Here is a 26484-nt window from a genome sequence, read left to right as displayed (position 1 = left end):
ACAAAGTCGATTTATTTGTATATCTTCTTGACTTCCTAAGTAATTTTTGCTATATGACTTTTATATATATGTTTGAAAATAACAGATAGAAATTGATAAAAAGAACTTCAAATTCGTCATTTAAGGGCAATGCAATAACTACTTTAAGAACTAATGTAAGAATTTTTATAGTAAATTGACAAATGGTAGAGCTCTAGATTTTGAAGATAATTATCCGGCCCTTTCGAATTGTCTATGTCTACGGCTGTTTTTAAATAATTGACCTCATGCACTTGCATACCCTCATTGTTTATTTCTTAGCCATGACGGCCATCTTGGTTGACATGCGGGGTCACAGTAAACTTTGTAAAACTTGATACACTAATTATAATTTAAAAAGACATGATTTTAAATAAGGTTTGTTTAATGCAGCCTAGTAATTTTAGATGTGAACATTTATGTAAAAAATGTATTGAAAGATACATGTAATGAACGCCGGTCGACCGGTGCCAAGTGATGAAAAAAACAAGCTTTTCCGTAGGATCAACTGAGCTGAAAACAGTCATGAATTCCAAACAAAATTACACCGTTCTTGAATAAAAAAAAAAGTGTAACAACTGAAAATTTAAAATTTCACGAACCGGATTGGACATAGAAGACAACTTCACTGGCGCTTTTTTTTAATAAAAAAAAAATAAGACATATTATTTATATTTAGGTGTTCGCACTGACATGCCACAAATGCGTAAATGGTCGCAATTCAATTTATGATGAAGGTCTGTGGCCGAAGGAAAGATAATATAGAAATGAGGTCAATTGCAAGGGCAATGGACATATGGCAAATAGGAAAAAAATCGTACGATCTGTGTTCCATACTTCAATATGTTACAGTCAAACCTTCTAACTTCTGACATATGCAGCTCTATACAAATAGTTCAAGACGCTATGAATTCGAATCACTTAGTGTCGCTTGTTTAAAAATTTCAATGAGAATGTTTAAAATAAACATAATCAAACTCACATAATTCGATTTCGCGGTCATCCCTGTTTTCTTATTTCTTACAATATGTTAATTCTGTATACATTTTATAAGATAAGTGGCGTATCTAGAAGACGTATGGATTGCACCTCCGTACAATGTGAACAATTTAACGAGTAATTAAACAATTTCGAGGCAAGGTTTGCTCAATTCGTCATTTTGACGTGCATTTTTACTTATTTCTCCGTTATTATAGAACGGTTGTAGAAAATATTGCATATCACAACAGAAAATAGTTGTATATGTAAATATATTCTTCAATATCATAAAAAAAATAAGAAAATAAGGAGAAACCTAGCTTTCGTCTGTCTTTTAATGTTCCGTCATTGTGCCGGATGTTAGATACCATCGAGTCCGAATAAATTTTGCCGTTGTGGTTTAGACACAGTGAGGTAGTCATGTGGTCTAACAGGATGGCTACAGTGCATGTAAAACAAATTTCGTTGTATAAGGGTATAATTACAGCACAAACAACATTTTTTATAAGACCAAAAGATTGAAAAAGTATATTTTAACAAAACGCATTTGACTAGCAGGTCGACGACTGATGCTTTTAAACCCTACTGACTGCCATTCGCGATCGCGAAATAAATTGATCACAAGGTGTAACAAAATGGATCTCTTTATTAACTCTATACCAAGTAGAAAACAATAAGATAGCGGCAAAGATGGTAAATCACAACATGTAGGACTCTGAACCTCGATGGTACTCCGAAGTGCGATGGTCACACTGAAGTGCGATGATCCACTCTGAAGTGCGTTGGTTAACACGCTGAAAGGGATGGTGACTTTGTGATACTAAGTTGTTGCTAAATACGCTGAGGTGCAATGGTATAACTGTGACGTGGGAACATTTTTCATATAGCTCACAACGAAAGCCTGAAGTTAGAACCCAATGTTGCGGTAAAGTAACCTACGTGCTATGCCTCGCATTTGAATGATCGGGTTTTATTTCTGGGCAGGTCAAACTAATTTTTTTTTTCAAAAGCTTGAAAATAAGCTGCTTCTCTTCTATGCAGCAGAAATTAAGAAGAACACCAAGTAGGATCATTCGAGTTATTTTGGCGTTACCGGTTTCATGAGAATAATACTGTTATCACAATAAAGTTGCCTTAAGTGTGTGTTTTCTTACAAAGCAGAATTCGTTTCCAAAATAAAACAAAGTTGATACTACTTGATAGAACGAAACTTATGTGAAGAGATTAGTCAATATTAATATAAATATTACGACATTTTACCCGTCGTACACAAGGTTTGCGGCAAACATTTGGCATGTTTTGAACTTTCAAACTGGTCTTAAGATCCTCGTTTAGCCGCCTTGTCACACATTGTTTGCTGCCTGAATTATTTATACATTTTGGAAACCTCCATCTGATTCTCAAATGCTTAAAACTATTCCCCACTGAAATTGTTCGTTTCATTCTGCTTCCTTTCCTAAGTACGCATGCAACTTTATTTACAAATCTTATTTTACTGCCTGCGAATCTATTTTGTTTTCAATAATGATGTATTTTAAAATGCCAGCATATCTGACGTAACTTTAAACAATCGCACTTCAGCGAAAGGACCATTGCACTTCGGCGAAGACCATCACCATTCAGCGTGACCATCGTAACTCAGCGTCCCAATCGATCCTCCGGGTCCTACATATATATTACTCACGATAATATATCCAAAACAGACAAAGCAAAGTGCTACCAATTGGACTATGTATATGTTAACAAAATAAAAGCAATAGCGTTTACCAATCATTAAAGTACAAATAAATGTTAACATAAACTGATATTACGAAGTGTCGGTAATATAAGATGTTGTTATACGGGTAAATATTGCCAAAATATAAAGATTATAATTAAACCTAAGACATCTAATACTTTAAACTCCATTGTTTTTTTTTAGAAACGGTAGAAGATTATTCATAGAAATGACGATTATGGGAAAGTTGATTGTGGCAGTTTTTTCCATTGCGATGTTTAAATATAGTAGTAAGATATAAAACTAGCTTAAATTACGTGACCAAAAAGAAAAATCACAAATATACTAGCCTCCGATGAAAGTCCGAAAAGGACAGTCACTATTCCAATAGCAGCACAAAAACCGAATTCATCAAACGAATGGATAACATAAGTCCCATCCCTGACTTGGTACAGGCATTTTCATATGCAGAAAACGGTGGATTAAACCTGGTTCTATAGCTAGCTAAACTTCCCACTTGTATGACAGTCGCTTCAAATTTCATTATATTGACAACGCGATTCAACTTAAAACAACAGTTTTTACGCTGTTAGTATTTCTGTTTTTCTTTATTTAGATAACCAGTATCTATTATTCATGTTTTACTGGAAAAGTTACATTTTTCGACAATACATGTTTATTCAGAACTGCTCTTGTCTAAACTATGTGAATAAACTCATCACAGATACCAGGACTAAATGTAGTATATACGCCAGACGCGCGTTTCGTCCACAAAAGACTCATCAGCAAGGCTCGAATCCAAAAGGGTTAAACATGCCAAATAACGTCCGAAGTTGAAGAGCATTGAGAACCAAAATTACTAAAAGTTTTGCCAAATACAGCTGAGTTAATCTATGCCTGAGATAGAAAAGCCTTAGAATTACCAAAAAATCAAAAATTTATAAATATGACGATCTGAAACTTATTGGAAAATAGAAGATCTGAAAAAAGAAGCAAGATCCTTGCAAAGAATCAGATTCAGCAAAAGAGAGATATATTCCTTTCTCAATAAAAATTCAAAACCTTTTTGTAACAGCAGATTAATATCCATATTTTCCTTCTAGAAAAGGAAATTTGTATAACTTAACTAGTAACTTACATTTCTCCAGCTAAAGTGACCATCATGTAAAATCTAATGGTGTACTAACTAGATGATTTTGATCTGACCGTTGATTATAGGTCCTAATAAGAAGGTGATATATAATTGTTTTCATTGTAACAAAACGGCAAATGAACAAATGTTTTCTTGCTTAAAATATTCAAACTACATCATTCGTACATTCCGAGAAGTATCAAAATGATTTATTAGTGCTTAAATTATGCTGGTGTCTACCCTGGTGTCTTCAGAAGCATGGCTCTAATTATACCCCTGCTTTTAAAAAGGGGGGTATACTGTTTTACCTCTGTCTGTCAGTCCGTCCGTCAGTCAGTCAGTCCCATGAAACTTTCGTCACATTTTTCTCAGGAACTACAAATCCACCCTTTCTGTAATTTGGTATCAACATTTATATATGTCAGCCATATTGTGTGATGCGTTTTCTGATTCATCACAAGACAACTTCCTGTTTACCGAACACTTGTATGATTTTACACATGATAACCAAGTTGAAAATTTTCGTCACATTTTTCTCAGGAACTACAATACAAGGATTTCTGAAATTTGGTTTCAGGATTTATATAAGTCAGCTATACCGTGTGATGCGTTTTCTGATTCATCACTAGACAACTTCCTGTTTACCGAACACTTGTATGATTTTACACATGATAGCCAAGTTAAAAATTTTCGTCACATTTTTCTCAGGAACTACAATACAAGGATTTCTGAAATTTGGTTTCAGGATTTATATAAGTCAGCTATACCGTGTGATGCGTTTTCAGATTCATCACTCGACAACTTCCTGTTTACCGAACACTTGTATGATTTTACACATGATAGCCAACTTGAAAATTTTTGTCACATTTTTCTCAGGAACTACAATACAAGGATTTCTGAAATCTGGTTTCAGGATTTACATAATTCAGCTATACCGTGTGATGTGTTTTCAGATTCATCACTCGACAACTTCCTCTTTACCAAACACTTGCATATTTTTACACTATTAATATTATCCACTTGCGGCGGGGGTATCATCAGTGAGCAGTAGCTCGCAGTTTCACTTGTTATTTGTACATTTTCATTTTTTCATTCAAACAATATACGGAATTAAGATCAGGATAAATACAATAACTGTTTAGTGTCTTTGAATATCAGCTGTATTTGTACTCGGCTTGAAACAGGAGTAATAGCTCGCTAAAGCTCGCATTATACCTGTTTTTCTGTCTCGTACAAATACAAAGACAAATAACCAGTTATTGTCTATATCGCATTGTTATCGATGAAAGTAACACAAAATTGACGGACCCACAGGTTATCGATAACAAATATATACGAGTAACCAAAAGCAAAGTACACAGAACTTTTAAGGAACTTAATTTAATTATATCGATGCATGCTAAAAATTGAAGGTTTTGATTAATACAGATGTTATTATTTTATTACATTTTTACATAAAATACCTAATGTTTGGATTATGACACATATCAATCATATCTAATTTGTGTGTAGTCAAAAGGTTTGACACGCATGTTTATGTGATTTTATTATTGTGAAAACAGAGATTGTAATTATGTTTGCTCATTCTTGTGGTCTTTTGAAACAAACAAAAGTATAACAGTATACTATATAAAACTTCCAACTTTTGATTATTTGGGAACATGTAGGGAAAGGGGTAGGTTCGCATCTGGTGCAACAAAATTGGTACCGTTGATTTTATTAAGTAAGGACCGATTTAGGCACAAAGTTTAGGTTCATCTTATGAAAGATTTTGGACACTTTTTAAACACTAAAGTGTCTACTTTAGTAGATTCAATTAATCTACGTGAAAGATTTGGTCTGATTTAGTCATTAAGTGCCAATCTTTGTTAGAATCAGGAAATTAAGGTAAAAATTAAAACATGATTAAAAAAAAAAACGCACTGAGCTAATCATGCTATTATATGCGTTTACTTTTCTACATTGGTTAGAGGTATAGGGGGAGGGTTGAGATCTCACAAACATGTTTAACCCCGCCGCATTTTTGCGCCTGTCCCAAGTTATGAGCCTCTGGCCTTTGTTAGTCTTGTATTATTTTAATTTTAGTTTACAATTTGGAAATTAGTATGGCGTTCATTTTCACTGGACTAGTATATATTTGTTTAGGGGCCAGCTGAAGGACGCTTCCGGGTGCGGGAGCTTCTCGCTACATTGGAGACCTGTTGGTGACCTTCTGCTGTTTTTTATTTGGTCGGGTTGTTGTCTCTTGGACACATTCCCCATTTCCATTCTCAATTTTATAAAATACTAACCATCATCCTGAGTTAACAAGTATTAGACTTTCGTTTGTGTGTGTCTGGTAATATCAAATAATTTAGTTAGAAACTTGGTTAGAATGATAGCAAATTATAGAGTAATCTCACCTTATTCGTTAATTTCTAGTGCATTTCAACCAAATTGTATCTTCTATTACCAGAACAGAAAATGGAAATGAATGTTTTTTTGGGTCATGTTTTCACCACTGCCTGATTATTAGGCAGACTGGCACTTAAAACACTACAAAAGTCAAAAAATTTGAAAAGACCAGTTTTGCATGAATTTCTATTCGACATTCTTAATATGTCGAATACTTTTGACATAGTATGAATTTGTTTAATAAGGTCCTTGATTTTTCTTGACAAGTATGTAGACAGTATGAACATTGTCTTAAAATTTCTCGACACTTCCTGTATCATCTGATAAGAAGCTGGATTAGTCTCGCCCAAATCTTGACTGTCTTAAATTTGTCTTGATCTGTCTTGACATATTCTTGACATTCTTGATAATGTCTGAATATGTCTTGACATACTTTTGACATTCTAAATATAATTTCTGAATATATCTTGACACATTCTTGACCGTCTTAAAGCTGTCTGAATATGCCTCGACACATTATTGACAGTATAAATTTTGCCTGAAACGTGAACAGACTTATTGTGAACTGTTTATGACATTCTATTGCTGTTTTATACTTCTTTTTATTTAAATATGACTAAACTAAAATTTAAAGAATTTTGAATTGATTTGGTATAGTAGATTCCCTTTTGGTGCAACTAAGTTGGTATACCCTGAATAATCCCCCATTTGGTTTAATTTGGATTTGTTTTTATAAAACGTTTAATTTATTGTTTTCGTTTGGAATGTATGTCGAAGTAACTGACAAACAGCATTTAGAATTTTGCCGTTAACTTAAAGTCTTATTTGCTTTATTGACATTAGGTCTCGTTTAGGCAGTTTTAAAAGGTGACCATGTGTTTCTTTTGGACCCTACAATTCATCTTTTGCCAAAGGGCTTTCGTTTATGTCAAAAAATTTGGTCCCGTTTTGATTCAAAAACCTTATTCATTTAGAACAACCCAAAAATATTATTAATTCAAATTTGAGGGTTTAATTTCAGAATTTTGTTAACAACAATAAATATTTGTAATAACTTCTTCTTGAAAAGAAAAATCTATGTTTAGATTTATTCCATATTGGTATTTTATTAGTAGGTTTCTCTATATGAATTGGATTTTGAATAAATAAGCATATTCACCTGCGGAAAAAGGATATTCACCGCGCAAAACGTCGCGTGCTTTTACGTTTATAATTTTGGTAAAAAATCGTTTGATGTACAATTGGTTTTGGTAAATATTTTCCATTACAATAATTTCTATAGGAATATTGAATAAAACATTTACTGTCTTTTGTTTCGGTAAATATGTGGTTTTATTGACTTTTGAAAAACTGATATTCACTTCGGCCGTTGGCCTCAATGAATATCAGTTTTTCAAAAGTCAATAAAACCACACATTTACCTCACCAAAAGACAGTAATTGTATACTATTTTATGCATGTCTGTTTGAGATCCATTCCATAAGACCAATGAAATAATTGATGGACCCATTAAAATTAAATCTGTTTTTTATTCCTGGGGTAGATAATATATATGTTTTAATTTTGGGAATTATTCAGTTTGTTTTTATTTAAAAAAAAATAAATTCATAATTTTGATGAAAAACAGCAATCTTAATTCGATTGTTCATCTACCAACAAACTTTTTAAATTGTAGTGACATGGTCGGTCAACTGATAAGTTGTATGGCTGATTACAGGTAAAACAGTAATTTATGGGGTGTGGAATACCTTGATTTTATGGTGAACATCCTGTCCATGTGTAATACTTATGTATAACAACAGATGACATTACACAAATTTTCTTCAGTTAAATGAATGAATCCTTTGAACAATTAAGAAATCATCATAATTTGCTATTTAAAAACCACATTTTGGTAAAATAACTATTTACCATGTTAACTTTGAATATTATGAATGTAGAATGAAATATGTCTACAGTATGATTGTTTTTATATCATTTGATTTAATAAATTTATAAGATTTAAGAATACAAATTTGTTGTATTTATTTAAAAACCCTAATTTAAATTGTTTTATATCAACACACCTAAATTTGAATTATTTTATACTTTAGATTTCATAGTCATATTTGACCTTGTAAAAATATTTATATACCCAAATTTTAAATTATCTAACATGCCCAACTTTTATTTTTGTTGTAAGAAGTGTAACTTGAAACAGCAGTTTATTATATAAAGAGAAATAAAGATTAAAGTTATGTCATGAAAATTGGTCTTGAAAACTTAGAACTGTCAAGTAAATTTGAGACACAATTCAAAATGTTCAGCATATGTCAAGCTATACTGAGAAAAATAAGAATGTAAAGAAAATGTCTAGAAATTTTAAGACAATATTTAAATGTCAAGAATTTGTCAAGAAATTTTAAGACCATTTTCAGAATGTCGAAAATGTGTCGAGTAAATTTCACACAAATTTAATATAAATGAGAATTTGTCAAGAAAAATTAAGACACAAGTCATACTTTTGGAGATTGTGGAGTCAAATTTTATGCAAATAAAGACAAAAACTGATCTTTTCAGACTTTTAAACTGTTTTAGTGTAAAGTCGCTCATAATCTAGCTTGAACGTAGAAAAGCTCTCAAATATGCCATAATATGTAGACGAAACGCGGGTTTTGCGTATTAAATTATAATTTTGGTACTTTTTATAACTATTTAGTGTTTCACTCGCTGACACAGTTTAGAAGAACAATGGTTTTACTTGGTTGCCTTTAACCCTTAAGCAGTGCAATTAAAATATTTCAACTGTATTTTGTCATCATTTCTTCAAGAACACAATACTACGTCTTTTCTTATTTGTGTGTGCAAATTATTCACCGGACAGTCAGAACCAATCATACCATACATAAACCAACATAAGGTTTGTATTTAGAATTATTTAATATGTACTGAATGGTATATCAACGTATAGGATTATTAAGAAACTTTGACTTATTGGCAAATATTGTTGCAATTATCAAAACAGAAAAAACAAAATAATGCCTCATACAATTTATTAGCGTATAAAAATGTAAACATGACATGTTCATTTTTTTTCTCCTTTTTTGTAGAAACCAATCCATGCAATTCTCAATTATGTTTTACTTGGAAGGTAAATATAAATGAGCTAACACTTATTTGTAAAATTAACAATTTGCATTTCCGAGTTCTTATTGGAGACCAGTTCGGTAACATACAGGCAGACTGTTTACCTCGAACTTCATACAGTGACTGTCAGCCATATTACCAAAATGGATCAATCATTCTGAATAGACAGACAAATGAAACTATATACATTGTTAAAGGAAAAATTGATCGTCATATAAATGGAAACTGGACATGTAGACATGGAATGCGGAGGGAAGTTGCTACAGTTGAAGTTACTATCTTAAAAGGTATTTGATTAAAAAATAAATCTTCTTTCGAAAAGGTGTACATTAAGTCATGCTTTTCGTTCATTGTGTTTGTTTATTGTATGGCTTTGCATTGTCTATCAAGGTTTACTTTACAAACTTTACCAACCAGTAAGTAAGATCAATGCGAAAGAGGTGCGTTTATTTTACCCTGTGGAACTCTAAACATACTGCATCTTTCTGGACATTAAATCTTGTTCTTCGAGACCGATTATAATACATCATCCTATAACTCAATTTCTTATAAAGATAACCATACTAATTATAATAATAATAATGTTATTAAAGAAAGCCACGACAAAAGTGATGCAGATGATGAAACTTCTGAATCAGAATCTGGCACTGAAGCAACACAAATATCAGTCAAACCCAAAAATGATGAAATATGTCAAAGTGCAACAGCTATCGGACGTAAAGGTGCATAAGCTGCTGAGTGTGAAGGTGAATCAACTACTGGGTGTGAAGATGACAACGGACATTCGCAATCTATTATCAACCCAGTAGCTGATCTACAAAAACGGAAGAAAATAATTAAAAAAAAAAGAACAGTAACAAAACTAGTGAACTACGTCAAGCTGAAATAACCTTATTCATGTCTAGTAACAAACAGAGCACACAATAATCAACCAAAAAATCTCCAACTCCATCAGAACAACCTGTCAGTATTTCTCTTCTGAAGTTTCCAGTGACACCAATTTAGAAGTTGCACGACACAGAGAGTGACTCTCATTCCAAGGGGTCCTAAACAACAGTTTCCTAATTATATACATACATGTAATTATTTTAGCTGTGTTTGTATAAGAATCCAAGTCACAACAATATGAATATAATGATGTATAAATTAATATTTTATTAAAAGTTCATGTATAATTCATCCACATTTCAAAAGGTGACCATTTAACTACAAGTCTTTTAATTTTCTATCATTTTATTGTCAGTCCACATTACAACAGCTACAATTTTCCTTTCTTAAAAGAAATTTACATACCTTTGAAAATAATGTATACATACCCACATCAAATAGTAAGCAGCATGCACGAAATCTCAAAAACTTCAGATCTTTTTTATATAATTTGTTGTGTATTTTTCTTTCACTTGTTGCATAACTACACAAGTACATATATGTCACATTTTTGTTATCAAAAAGTTCTTCAGAAACGTTCCTTCGTAATCGTAATAAATCCTTCAATATGTTTGATTCAAGTTGATATTAGATTATCATCTGCCATTTCATACACCAAACTTCAAAAGGATAAAGCACATCTACAAAAATCAAAACAAAGTTCAATTACTATAATTAACACAAACAATTTGATAAGTCATACAATAAAAGCTTTTATAACAAATAAACTAGTTTTTAAGTTAGCTTATGAAGTATCCAGTAATACTATGCAACATTGGCTCTGTAAATATTATGTTAATAGAAGTCCAGTATGTATTTTTATGTTACATGTAAAAACATTAAAAAATAAATATTTGTTTATTTTGTGTTTAGCTTAAATAGATATAGGAAGATGTGGTGTGAGTGCCAATGAGACAACTCTCCATCCAAATAACAATTTAAAAAGTAAACCATTATAGGTTAAAGTACGGCCTTCAACAGTTATGTTTTTTTTCTATAAACTATCTCTGTAAGGTGATATATAACCCAACTTACCTGGAGAAGGAAAAACTTATCAGAATCTATAAGAATGGATTACTTTTTAGTAAGTGATGAAGTTAATACAAATTTCATTACATGCGACAAAAGACCGATAGTTCTACAACACACTGATCATTACTCTGTTTCATTAAAAATCAACATAAATAGAAACTGAAAAGGGCGAGGTTACTGGACATTAAATAGAAGCATCCTGGATGATGAACAGTATCAAAAAATTATTTCAAAAGTGATTGATAAATATAAAACAAAATCAGAAACATCTTTCAACATAGTTATGTTATGGGATAACTTTAAAGTTGAGATAAAAGATTATACCACCGAATACTGTAAATTAAAGGCGAATATAAAAAAGATACTCTTGAAATCTTAGAAAATACATTAAAAACCCTTTCTGAAGAAATTGATTGTGATGATTATATAAATGAGACGAAAGTCAACCTAAAAGAAAATATTGAAAAACAATTAGCAAGTTTATATAATAAAAACATTAAAGGAAATCAAACTAGATCACGCGTAAAATGGCTAGAAGAAGGGAGAAAAACACATCTTTTTTTTTCTTGGTCTAGACAAAACACGGCAAAGTAAAAAAAAATATAACTCAACTGTATGATGAAAAAAATCAAGTAACATATGATATGATCAAAACAAAATACTAAATTTGGAAGTCAATTATTATACTAAATTATATACTTCAACAAAACCAAATACAGAAAAGGTAAAACAATACTTCGAAACTATCAAAGAAGGTAAATAATAAATGAATCTGAAAGTAATCCTACGAGAGAACATTACTATAAGTGAATGCACAGAGGCTGTATGTAAGATAAAATTAAACATGGCCCCAGGGTACAATTATCCAGAATGTCAAAAATTAAACGGAGAGAAACAAATAGATAAATTTGAAAAATTGATTCAAGGATGGAACAAACGAAACTTAATACTAATAGGAAAAATTACTGTAGTAAAGTCCCTAATTTTACCAAACCTTACATACACAGCATAATGTATGATAATAACACATGAAATAAAGCAAACGTTCAAAAATTTTAACATATTATTTTACTTGGATCAGAAAAAAAGATAGGATTAAACGCTCTACATTGTATATTATGTAAACCATATCTTGATGGCGGATTAAAAATGACTGATTTAGATTCTATAAAAAATCCTTGCAAATTAGATGGGTTTCAAAACTAATAAAAAACGAAATCGATAACTGGAAAATTATTCAAAGATTTTATCTTGATAAATTTGGGAAAGATTTTTTTTATTCAGAATGAATTTAACAAATGAAAATTTGCTTAATAAAATTGATTATTAATCCTTGCCTGAATTCTATAAACAATTAATTAAAACTTGGGTAGAAGTAAACAGGAGGTCAAAAAGAGGTCAAACTATCACTCCAAAAATCTTTTTTGAAGTTAGAAAACAACTTATATTTGGAAATAATCTTATCTGAGAAAATGGAAAATGTCTGTTTTTTTTCAAAATGGATTAGCAGTTATATTTTGTAAATCAATAATATAATAGATGAAAATGGACACATCTAATCAAAAACTGTACTAAAAAATTAAAAAAAAACCAAGATTGGATAATAGAATGTTCATTTGTTTAAATTGCTATACCAAAGCACTGGCAAAACATTATAAAACAAGAAAGCTCTTATTAAACTGTTGTTAATATAAAGAAATCAGTGAACTTAAAAAAAAATACTAAAACATAAAATTTCACCAGACACGAGCAACAAAGAAATATACACGTCCTTACAAAGTCAATTTACAAATGATAACCCAACAGAAATTTTATAATGGGAAAGAATTCTGCATAAATTTAACAAATTAAAAATGTGTAATGGAAAAGAATGCATTATATATTAGCCTGTAATGAATTACTTTATCAATGGAAAATAGTACCAAGTAGGTTGTGCTTTCATATAAACCACATGATGATTATAAACACTTCTTTTTTTCCTGTTCATTTAATTTTCAGTATTGGCACAAAGTTGATAAGCATATATTCAGAATTTTAAGAGACAATATAGGGTGAACGGATCATATAAACCGGAGGGAAAATATGATACATGCCCAAACAAAAAATATAAACGAGTCTAAATTGAAAACTACGTTCAAACCTATGATTGCGTTGGATAAAAACCGCAATTTTTATACGTGTGCATGTCAAACTAATTTCGTTGTAGAAGGATCTAAAAACAGCACAAACAACATTTTCTAAAAGACCAAAAACGTGAAAAAGTATATTTAAACATAACGCATTTGACTAACAGGTCGAACAACTGATGTTCTTTAACCCCGCTGACTGCCATTGACGATTTGCCAAATAAAATTGATCACAAGATGCAACACAATGGTTCTGAATATAAATTTAATACGTCACAGAAAAAAAATTTGTTAACTAGTGGCTACGATGTTGTGCCACAGACATTCGGTGTCAATATTTCTTTAGTTCACCAGATCTTGATTTCGACAATATATGTCTCTTCAGTGATGTTAGGGATCGAAACGGTATTTGGAAGGCCATATAATTTACTCTCAATTTAAGATTGACTCTTGAATTTTAAGAGACAGTATAGGATGAACGGATCATATAAACCGGAGGGAAAATATGATACATGCCTAAACAAAAAATATAAACGAGTCTAAATTGAAAACTACGTTCAAACCTATGATTGCGTTGGATAAAAACCGCAATTTTTATACGTGTGCATGTCAAACAAATTTCGTTGTAGAAGGATCTAAAAACAGCACAAACAACATTTTCTAAAAGACCAAAAACGTCAAAAAGTATATTTAAACATAACGCATTTGACTAACAGGTTGAACAACTGATGTTATATATAAATATATATATATAAGTACGAATTGTATATGTTAATGTACACATAGTGTAGCTGTAACTGAACAAAGTTAATAACTTTTAATTTAGAGCATTGGTTTTGACAATAAAATATATGTTTTTTTTCAGAGTACGAAACAAACAGAAATACCACTGGATTTAAAAATGCAACTTGCAAAAACCAGAAATCAAGTATGTATGTGCATTCAAGACAAACGCATAATGGATAATTCCATTTCTTTAATAAAACTGAATACATTCAATCATTTACTATAAAGCAATTAACACAAGCACTTTAATGTTTTGTGAGTATCTCATACTGTAAGTTTTTATAAACATTTCATTATCAAAACCGAGGTAAATTTTGTATATTAAGGATCCGACAAAGAGGTTGGATCATTTTATAAATACCAACACTACTTTACGACTGAATCATGTATAAAAGGTGAACATTTTATTCCTTGTATGCCACAGAAGAGTAATAAATACAGCATTATAAAACAAAAATAACATTTTATTGTAGATTCTGACTGTTCAAAGAACACAATATTGTATACAGTAATAACCCTATTATCATCAGTTTCCATCAGTCTTTTTATATTAGCTTGCTTAAGGAAAAGTCCAAGAATATTAGATGGTATGGTTAATGATAATGATAAACAAATATATATATTTGCGTAAATACAAATAAGTAAAACAAGGGAGTTTATTTTTTTTAAAACGAATTCAATATCTTTTTAAAACACCTTTGTACAATTCATTCACGCAATTACTTTTTCATACCTTATTTAAAGATAAAAAAAGACAGTTATACCACTTATCCTTAAATTATACTTGAAAATACAGTTACACATAAATGTATTTACAAATATAAAATAAAGATATATGGTATGGTAGTAATTTTTTGGCTAAGATTAAGGAAATCAAAAGTTATTGGCAAATACAAAAAAACTAACGTGACAAGCGTTTTTTTGTATGTAAAATACATGTATTAAGATAGAATTATTTTTTTTATCATAGTTTTGCTTTTTTGTTTGAAATCTATTACATTTTTTGTAAAACTTAATTTACTAGTTAAATCTTTTTTTTTCACCTTGATTACTTGGTTTGTAATCATCAATATTTTTGGCTATACTTTACACATCTAACTACTGATAGTATCGAAATGTTATTATCTACGGTCATGATTTAATTTTTCGATTAAAAATCAATGTAAGTACCACTAAAAACAATACTTACATATTTTACTATTGTGTCAACTTAATAACCTTTAAGAATAAATTAATTCAGAAATCGATTAGTTTACACTGACGTATCAATTTGATGTGCTATTCAGATGTTAATAAGATGTCTTCAGGTACTACACTTTCTTACCAAATATTCATATGTATGTAAGAATTCGGTAAACGTTTAACAGAACGATGTGCAATGAGACCTAAAAACAACGTCTGAAAACGAAAAATTACAGTCAAACAAATCTGCTGATAAATTACATTTTCAATAATGCAAATTTTCAGCTCATTTTTGATAATGTGCAATTTTACAAATGAAACAAATCCAGTTATGTAAGCCAAATAGAACGGGATAGTATTGATTTGTTTTTCAGAGCTTCTTTTGAAGAAATCAAACAGTTGTAGTGGTCTTACAAAAATACTAGGCACAAGAACAGTTTCAGGTAATTGTCCAATATTTCTTGTTATCTTAAATTTTTGCAATGTACTGATTATATTACGGAAGGATAAACAGCTATCATAATATTTATAGGTGTATCTATATAGCTAGTAATGTTAACATGTATAACCTAACTCGAACAATTCAAGCCCTTTCCGTGTCCGATTTTCTCCCACACGAGGCTTCGTAGATCAGGGGAATATAACGACTGAATTATTCGGGTTAGTATAATCCGACATATTCTTTAAAAAAGGCCGGTGTTATATAGCTATTCTTCTACCATGACAGTTTTTTCCCGGTTAATTGAATTAAATCCAATAAGTAAGAACTAGATTTTTATGCTGACAAATATTTATTGTCAATTATATTTAAATTACACAATTGTTCGTCAGTCTGACTATGTGTCAACTAGTCTGTCTTTATTTTCACCAGTCTGCCTAATAGTCCCCTAGTTTGTCTGCATTCCCCACAGTCTGGATATGTGTCAACAAGTCTATCAGCATGGTTACCAGTCTGTTTGTGTCCACTAGTTTTTTCTAAATTTCTACTATACTGTGCCTACATGAATATCGGTCAGTCTATATTTTTGTCGGTCTGTAATTACCTTTTCGTGTTGTTTTGTCTGATCGTCAGATTCTTCAACATGCTGACATCTACATGCATTCTTTTGACCTGACAACTTTCTACATGTAGATGTAGATACTATATACCCTCATGCTTTGAAATGCAAAATTGGTTTTGTTGGGGTTCATTATTACCCAAGGAACATTTCAATATGTTTCGCCACCAAAAATAACCAAACCCTCTACCGTGCTATATACGACGGGTCTCATTAGAGTCTAAGCGTGGCGCGGGACTGGCTGATTTTTTTCAGCATGATACGTGAAATTCGAATAATTAAGCGTGAAAACGGGAAACTAAGACCGGCGGGATACGGAATTCTTACTTAACAATTACCGAGATCCGGGGTCAGACCCCCTCTCTCAAACCAACAAACCCAATACAAGCCTCACTTATTCTAAGTCGCTGCCAGTTTATACTAATTGATGGGTTCAGAAATTTTGAAAAAAGGAAATTTACATTTGTCATTTCGGGGCATTTCATAGCTGACTATGCGGTATGGGATTTGCTTATTGTAGAAGGCCGTACGTTGACATACAGTTGTTAATTTTTTGAAGAGTTCATTTGGCAAACATACCACATCTTCTTTTTTATATAATTAATCACTAATCTTACACACACGATTCACCCGACAATTACTGCCATATCTGATAAATTCCTTAAAGTTGCCTCTTCTCTTATTCCCGTATTGTTGGACATTCCCAGATCCAGTAGAAGTTTTCTGTGTTAAAGATTTGAATGCCTCTTTTTTGTATTTTCATGGGGGTGTAAAAGCTTTGACTGAAGTACATTTTGTATGAGGCGCGGAAGTAACGTTTTATAATGAAAAATACATCTTATGTAATAATTCTAACATAGTTCGTGTTTCCCCCTTTCAAATATTTTCACTTCAAATTTTATGATATACTAGTATGTAGCTGTTTACATTACAACAATTAATAATATATATGTACAAAAAAAATCTCATTAGATGTTGGATTTATTTGTGTCATTAATTCATCACCATATTTTTATTATATGCTATCATATAGAAGTTTTTGGTGTCTATATCAATCAAACACTATCCAGTTACGACTATCTTCCTATTTTTAACTATCGGAATTACGATTATCCCTTTTTCGAGTAACGATTATCATCCAAAATTTTTCGACCTCAATTTACTAAGCCTTAGACATTTATAGTTCACCGTTAAGATTGAAATATGATATGGTATAGACAAACCTTGCAGCTGAGTCACACTTGACAACAACAATCTACATTTGAAAAAAATGATCCATTCCTGCCGTTGTCATACTGAGATCGTCGTAATTCCAGTTACGATCATTAGTTAACACCAGTGTATGTGTGTACTTTGCAAGGTTCACATGCAGTCATACAGTTTTAAATTGACCTCAACCTCATTTCATGGATTAGTGAACAAGGTTTAGTTTTGATGGCCAGGTCCATATATCAGATACTATAAGCAATTATAGGTCTAGTAGACTTGGTGTAAGTAAGGACTGTAAAGTAATGTCCAACTGACAGGTGTCACCTGAACTTGACCTTATTTTCATTGTTCAGTGGTTATAGTTACGTTTTTGTGTTTTTGTCTGTGTTTTCTTAAACTGTATGCAATGGGTCTTCTATATTTTGTTTATGCAATGCTTGTAAGGTGAACTTGTATAGCTGGCAGGTTTCATCTGACCTTGACCTCATTTTTATGGTTCAGTGGTCAAAGTTGAGTTTTTAAGTTTTGGTCTTTTTTGAAAATACTATATGCAATAGGTCAACTATATGTAATGTATGGAAATAATTTATGATCTATATATAGCTGTCAAAGGTACCAGGATTATTATTTAGTACGCCAGACGCGCGTTTCGTCTACATAAAACTCATCAGTGACGCTCAAATCAAAATATTTATAAAGCCAAATAATTGATATTCATGTCAACACCGAAGTGTTGACTACTGGGCTGGTGATAGCCTCGGGGACGAAACGTCCACCAGCAGTGGCATCGACCATATGTCAGTCGCGCAGGTTTTATTTGACCTTAACCTCATTTTCATGGTTCATTTCTCAGTGTTAAGATTTGTTTTTTCGTATACAAACTATAAGCAATAGGTCAACTATATCTATGTTATATTGGAGAATTTTTAGCAGTACATGCCTGCCTGACATGGTTTATTTGGCTTTGACCTCATTTTCATGTTTAATTGGTCAATGTTTAGTTTTTTTTGCTAATGTTATTAATAAGTTTATTTGATAGTTGAAGTGAAGTTTTATATTTAGGACTATCAACATAATATCAATGCTTAGTAAAGAAGTCGAGACATTTCAGCGTGTGCACTCTTTTTAACGTATAAATCTTTGAAACTAAAGCAAACGTTTAACGGTAGCATAATTTCGTGCATCAATTGTAAAACGAAACAGGTCAACGACACAGGCCCCTCCAAGCTTCTAGTTACATTTTATGTATTTTATGTATCTAATTTAGCGACAAAAACCTGAGTGTATGAAAACAGGTTATGTTTATTATTTAGCTTTGTTGATACTAAGTTTGCCCTTTATTTTTTGTTGTATTTCATACTTCATGTGTTTTGCTTTTCGACACCAATACATGATAATAATCAAGCAATATAAAAACAAATTCTGCAGATAAACAGTATGGTACCAAACTTAAAGCGTTTCTTCTAAACATGTTTGTTATATGATAATGCATAAATACCTATCCACAGAGCTATACGGCCAATAAGTACAAACTAAATAATACAAAAACAAATCTTAGGAAATCTTCAAAGTTATTGTATGATATAGAACGTCAGCATATATAATATATAACTCAAAACCATCCTGTATTGATTGAAGGTGTTCTTTCTACTTTACGATAAACCTTTCACACATCCCTGGCTCATTAATTTGGTATCAGACGACGATACTTAATTTATAAAAGTATTAACCTTTCCAATATACTGCAGCAGATGCTCAGTATGACAAAAAAGTATTTTCTTTGGTGAAGCTGTAGTCATAAAGATTAATATATAAGATATAACTACAAACACAGAACAGATCAGATGTAAACAGTCACCAACACCGTACAAATAACAAACATACAGACAAAAAGACATACTGACACAGAGACAACTACGATAAACAACAATAAATGAAGAAAACATGTTTTATCTGATTACAGTCTGCTTGTGTGATTGCTACGGATAACGATCGCACAAATTGTGTCCATTTTTGCAGCATCTTTGCGTCTATTCCAAGTCAGAACATTTTGCTAGTCTTGTGGGTGTGTTTTGTTTCTATTTTGGTTATTTTTCTAAGTTTGAAGCATGGCGTCAATTTCGCTGACTTAGTGAACATTTTTGTACCAGTTATATAAACACTGTCTCTTTGTATGGAATTTCGTTGCGTTTTCTGCAGTTGTGTACAGACTAAGCATAACATAAAATAAACGCACATTAACACCGCGTGTACATATTGCATTTGTCGACTCCAATTGATTGGATAACTTGGCTTTGATCGTCATAATAAAATTCATCTTAATATCCCAATTAAATTTAACATTCATAATAACACGTGCTTTCACAAAAAAGTTGACAGACTATGTGGTAAAGAAATCAAAATAAAATAGATGTTTCATGATCATAGCGAAAAAGTGTAATTGATAGTTTGATAGTTTATTAGAGAAAACTCAGCCGCAGAAGACTGCGTAACAGGAGCATATTTATATACACAATATTAATTACAACATAGTTCATCATACAAACATAATACATTTTTAAATTATACATCTTCAAAAATAAGTTTGTGTTTATTACAGTTTAAAATTAGACAAGCATCTTTTCTACCTTTTGAATAAAAATTGACAGCTTAGACAGCACATTACTATTACTATATTTAAGCATGCCAAGTACTTTTTTTTCATTTGGATATTTTAAATAATATGGAGGTATGAACTTCCCCCTTAAATCCTTAACTTCATAGTTGGTACATTTACATATATAGTGGTATACATCTCCAAGACCAGCTTTACAAAGTGGACAAATCCTCTCATTTCGTGGTACATTTCTCCATCTTCCTGTTTCGATGGGAAACTTTGTATTACATACCCTTAATTTACATATGTTTACCCTATGACCCCGCCTTAATTTTAACAGATATGGTTCCAAGCAAAACTCTTCTTTAAAGTGTAGATAAAATTCCCCCCTTGATGAATTGTTTATATCTGAGAACCATTTTTGAATAAGCTGGTCCTGGAGACGCTGCCTTACATTAATTTTAGTATAATTATAATCAACTTGCTCCGGAAAATTATATAGTTCACAAAAGCCACAATCATTAAACACAGATTTTACATAGTTAAACCACTTAAAATTACAACCTTCATGATCATGCATGTACCAAAGTAACTTATACAGTTTACCCGATAGTTTTTTATCATTTGTGATTAGCTTGTGCCAAAAACATACCATTTTTAACTTGATCTGCAGTTCAAGCGGAAATCTTCCAAGTTCCCCATATACCATAAAATTTGGCGTAGATGATCGCACACCCAAAGTGCGCTTACAAAACTGTAGATGTAACTTTTCAGTATTATTTTTATTTTCAAACCCCCATATTTCCGAGGAATAGGTCAAAATAGGAACCACCAAAGCATCAAATAATTTTAGCTGTAGATCAATCGGAAGTGAGATATTTTGTATCTTCTTGTAAAGAGCATAAAGTGCTTTTTGAGCTTGGTCTACCAATTTTTTACGAGCTTGAAAGAAATTTCCGTTGTAATTAAACAGCAGACCAAGATAAACATATGCATCTTTAATTTCAATAATTTCATTACATAGTTTAAAAGTAACATTCTTATTATACTTTCTCTTTAAAAAAATTACAATCTTTGTTTTTGTAACATTAACAGTGAGTTTCCACTCAAAACAATATTGCTCAAAAACATCCAGAGCCTTTTGTAACCCTTCTGCCGACTCCGCAAAAATGATTGTGTCATCGGCGTACAGAAGAATAAATAACTTGATATACAAATCAAGATTCTCTGTAAATTTTCCATTAATAAATTTTAGACCATCCACAGAGTTTTCATCCAGATATTCCTCCAAGTCATTAAGGTATAAGGCAAAGAGAAAAGGTGACATTTTTTCTCCCTGTCTTACACCTACCTCACACGGGAAAAAATCTGTTTTCAGTTCTCCATTTTTAACACAAGACTTAATATCTGTATACATGCTCAATATAACTTCAAACATTTTCCCACCAATATTATATTTTAATAGTTTTTGCCATAGTCCAACCCTCCACACTGTGTCAAACGCTTTTTTTAAAATCTACAAAAGCGCAAAATAATTTCTTTCCCGAACTCAAATATAATGAAATTAAAGCATGCATGATTAACATACTATCTTGGACAGAATATCCCTTACGAAAACCACCCTGGGCATCAGTTATAATCCCGATCTCGTCTGACAGAGCATTAAGTCTTGAATTAAGTATAGAGGTGAACACTTTTCCTAAATTCGATGTAAGACAAATAGCTCTGTAATTATCCAAATTGTTTGGATTCCCCTTATTTTTAAATAACGGCTTAATGATACCAATAAGCCATGAATTTGGAACGATTCCAGAATCAAACACTAAATTAAATAACCGAGTGTAAATAGGCAAAAATTGATTCACCGTGCTTTTTATAAATTCGTTGACAATCTCATCTTCCCCTGGGGCTTTCCCATTACATAACTTTTTAACAGCTGACAGTATTTCGTCCTGTGTGATTTCCTGATCTATAATTTCAATAAAACCCTGATCTTTTATACTTTTAGCTAAATCCTCAAAATCAATATCATCATCTGGAACATCGCTCTTATTTAATGACTTAAAATACTCATATAATTGATCAATAGTAATTTTTTTTAATATCTTTATCAGACCCCCCTCTATCAAATCTTTTCAAGATTTTCCAAAATTTACCAGAATCTTTTTTCGAAAGTTTGCGCATGTCAGATTCTATTGCATGTTGAAAACTCTCAAAACTTTTATTCATTTCAATTCTATAATGCCGGACTTTTTCATCTCATCTCGGTTCTCTTTATTCTTATTTAAACTGTAACGGTTTTTCGCTTTATGGAAACCCTTTCGCTTATCTCTGCATTGTTTATTAAACCACAGTTGGTTAGAAGTACCAGGTGGATAGCATCTTCCCTTTGGTTTAAATACACGATTAGCGGTGCTTTTAAAAAGATCACATATTTTATCAACGGCGGTGTTGATTCGTTCTTTTGGATCAGTACTACTGTCCTCCGACAAAAGCAGTGATATCTCGTCAAATTTAGTAACGTCACTATAGTGCCTAACAAGATTGTGTGAGGTAGACGAAATTGACTTTAAAACGATCGTATTGACTTTTGATGTGCAGAAATAGGCAGATCGGATATATTTTGACTTTATTAACTTACTTCTTAAGTTTGGGATTAATTGTAATGAACATATTCTAATGAGACTGAAAAATGCTTTTTTTTATTATGATAAATAATAATTTTACCTGCCGAAGTCGTGCGTAAAATATATTTCGGCATTTCTCTTACGAAAATGACTTGTTTAATGGAACAAAACGTATTAATTGTAAACTTTCTCTTTAATCTCCACAATAGGCTTTCAAAAAATAACCTTTCAACTGTATATTCCGTAAATTTTGTGAAAATATAATAATTGGCAATTCTTACCTTTCATACATTAACTTTCATTGATAAAACATAATATTGACTCGTCCAGTGTCCAGTATGAAGGTCATTTTAGTTACCGTACACATTCATGCACGTTTTAATTAATCAATAGTCATGTATGAAAAGCATAAACAAGTTTGAAGGTAAACTAATAACAATTTAATCCAATCAAATTGCCTACGATTCCATAACAATGACCAGTCCACATCATAAAAATGTACAGGGGTAAATTGGGTAGGGAGAAAATGTCAGATATTTTAAGTTCATTATTTTGCAATAACGAATAAAAATTTGTTAACCAATAGATTAATTATAATTTCATTATCATGTCATTATGTATTGATATAGTTTTTGGATCTTTCATTAGCGTATTTAAGGCTGTAGAAAGTTTGGCCTTCAAAAGTCAACATAATCATTGACTTTATACAGAAAATTCGCCTTTTTAAAACATTGAATGTTTCTCAACTAATACGCGACAACAAAGAAAAATCATTTCTCAAAACACTGCAAAAAAAATAATTCTGATTGATGCAGTGGTATTGTCATAAATTGCACTGGAGTGAACAGTGGTACAGCAAACGTCGAATTCCCTCACACAATGTTATCACACACTATAACGAGTGTCTCAATAAACCGGTTTTCCTTGTCTGGGACCCATCGTGCATGACCACGCTGACTACTACAATTATCATCGGAATGTGTAGTAAAAATGTTCACTGAAGCATGAAAACAAAAACAAAGACCACAATGAACGTCAGAAAAAAGTGGGTTGAATTCGAGAACATTGAATTCTTTTATCAATGGAAATACACTGGATGACAGTAATAAATAATCAATAAGAGATACACTATTACATGTAGTCAAACCTATCATATGGTCATTACCTGGTAACCTACTGTTACCAATATACAAATTGTTACGTTTACAAAAATCTATAAGTTTGTACCCATAGTTATTGGGCACACTGCTATTTTCTGAACATCGCTTTAATGATACATTGCTGTCACATAAATTTTGATAATCGTACAAATATGACACAAAACTGTCATCTTCAAAATCATCCAGTATATCAAAAAGACTGTCATCAGGGACGACAACATCATCTAACAATTTGGTTTTGGCATTCAAATCACCAATAATTAGAGGTTGACCATTATACTTATTAGCAAGTTCTATCATTTCAATTTCAACCTCTGTGAACGCCTCATTGCTTGTATACTTAGTATTTTCAGGTGGAAGATACATACATCCCATTAACAAGTTTTTATCAAAATCAACTAACCCCTTTTCTAATACTACCCACTGTACAAATTCAGAATTAGATTTTGGAAATTTCAAAAAATTTTCGAAATTACTCTTAAAACAAATAATTATACCACCCGACTTCTTTTTAAATTCTAGGTATTCAATGCTTCTTTTAGTAATTTCATAGGTTTGTAAAAGCGTTAACCCTGTGCGTTTTTTTAGAATGAAACGCTTAATTCTTAAATAAACGGTCGTTTACTTCATATTTTACATATTTATCTCGACGTGTACGTATTAGTAGTCAGGAAAATATCAATTATATGGTAATTTTAATAAATTTCCTATTGAAATAACTTTAAATTTTCGAAATACGAAGGATTTTTTTATAACAGAAATTGATTACCGTAGCCATATTTGGCACACACATTTGGAATATCAGGACCTCAATACTCTATAACTTTGTTTTTGTCTGACTTTATAACTATTTTGATCTGAGCGTCACTGATATGTCTTACAAAGACGAAACGCGCGCCAGATGTATTAAATTATAATCTTTGTACCGTTGACAACAATGTACTATTCCCGTTCTCCATCTGTGAAAATTAAAGATACTTGTTTGGCTTATTTCTATATTATTGGAAACGATAAATAGATAAAGAAAAGCTGAAAAAAACGGTTTCAGAAATGATTGGATTGGTAAATACTGCAAATAATAAAAAAAAAAATAGTGTATGAAGTAGTGGATTCGTTAACGATAATAGACGTTCCAAATCCCCTTCTTCTTATCACTTTTCAAGCTTAACACATTTCTAGTTAAACGACTGTCTGTTTGACGTTTTTCCAAACATGGCCAAAATCATTATTAGGGTATCTAGTTTAAAAATTGTGCTCGGTGACCTTGCCATCCAACTAAGATGGCTGCCACGGCTTAAAATAGAACATAGGGGTAAAAGTCAGTCTGGCTTTTAACTAAAAAAAACCAAAGCATTAAGAGCGATCTGACATGGGTTAAATTGTTTATCAGGTCAAGATCTATCTGCCCTGAAATTTTCAGATGAATTGGATAAGCCGTTGTTGGCTTGCTGCCCCTTAATTGGTAATTTTAAGGAAATTTTGCTGTTTTTGGTTATAATCTTGAATAATATTATAGATAGAGATAAACTGTAAACATCAATAATGTTTAGCAAATTGAGATTTACAAATAAGTCAACATGACCGAAATGGTCAGTTGACCCCTTTAGGAGTTATTGCCCTTTATAGTAAATTTTTGACCATTTTCCGTAAATCTAAGCAATCTTTTACAAAAATCTTCTCTGATGAAACTACTGGGCCAAATTAATCCAAACTTGGCCACAATCATCTTTGGGATATCCAGTTTAAAATTTGTGTTCGGTGACATGGCCATCTACGATAACCAAGATGGCCGCCACGGCTAAAAAAAGAACATAGGGGAAAAATGCAGTTTTTGGCTTATAACTCAAAAACCAAAAAAAGAGCAAATCTAACGGGATTAAATTGTTTATCAGGTCAATATCTATCTGCCCTGAAATTTTGAGAGGAATTGGACAAGCCGTTGTTGGGTTGCTGCCCCTGAATTGGTAATTTTAAGGAATTTTTGCTGTTTTTGGTTATTATCTTGAATATTATTATAGACAGAGATAAACTGTAAGCAGCAATAATGTTCAGCAAATAAAGATTTACAAATAAGTCAACATGACCGAAATGGTCAGTTGACCTTTTTAAGAGTTATTGCCCTGTATAGTCAATTTTTGACCATTTTTCGTAAATCTTAGTATTTTTTTACAAAAATCTTCTCCTCTGAAACTATTGGGCCAAATTAATCCAAACTTGGCCACAATCATCTTTTGGGTATCAAGTTCAAACATTGTGTTCGGTGACATGGCCATCCAACCAAGATGGCCGCCACGGCTAAGAATAGAACATATGGGTATTATGCAGTTTTTGGCTTATAACTCAATACCAAAGCATTAAAAGAGCAAATCTGACTTGAAGTAAAATTGTTTATCAGGTCAAGATCTATCTGCCCTGA

Source organism: Mytilus trossulus, chromosome 9, assembly GCF_036588685.1.
Source record: "Mytilus trossulus isolate FHL-02 chromosome 9, PNRI_Mtr1.1.1.hap1, whole genome shotgun sequence".
Classification (NCBI taxonomy): Eukaryota; Metazoa; Mollusca; class Bivalvia; order Mytilida; family Mytilidae; genus Mytilus; species Mytilus trossulus.
The sequence above is the reverse complement of the archived record's forward strand: the minus strand, read 5'-3'. Positions refer to the sequence as shown.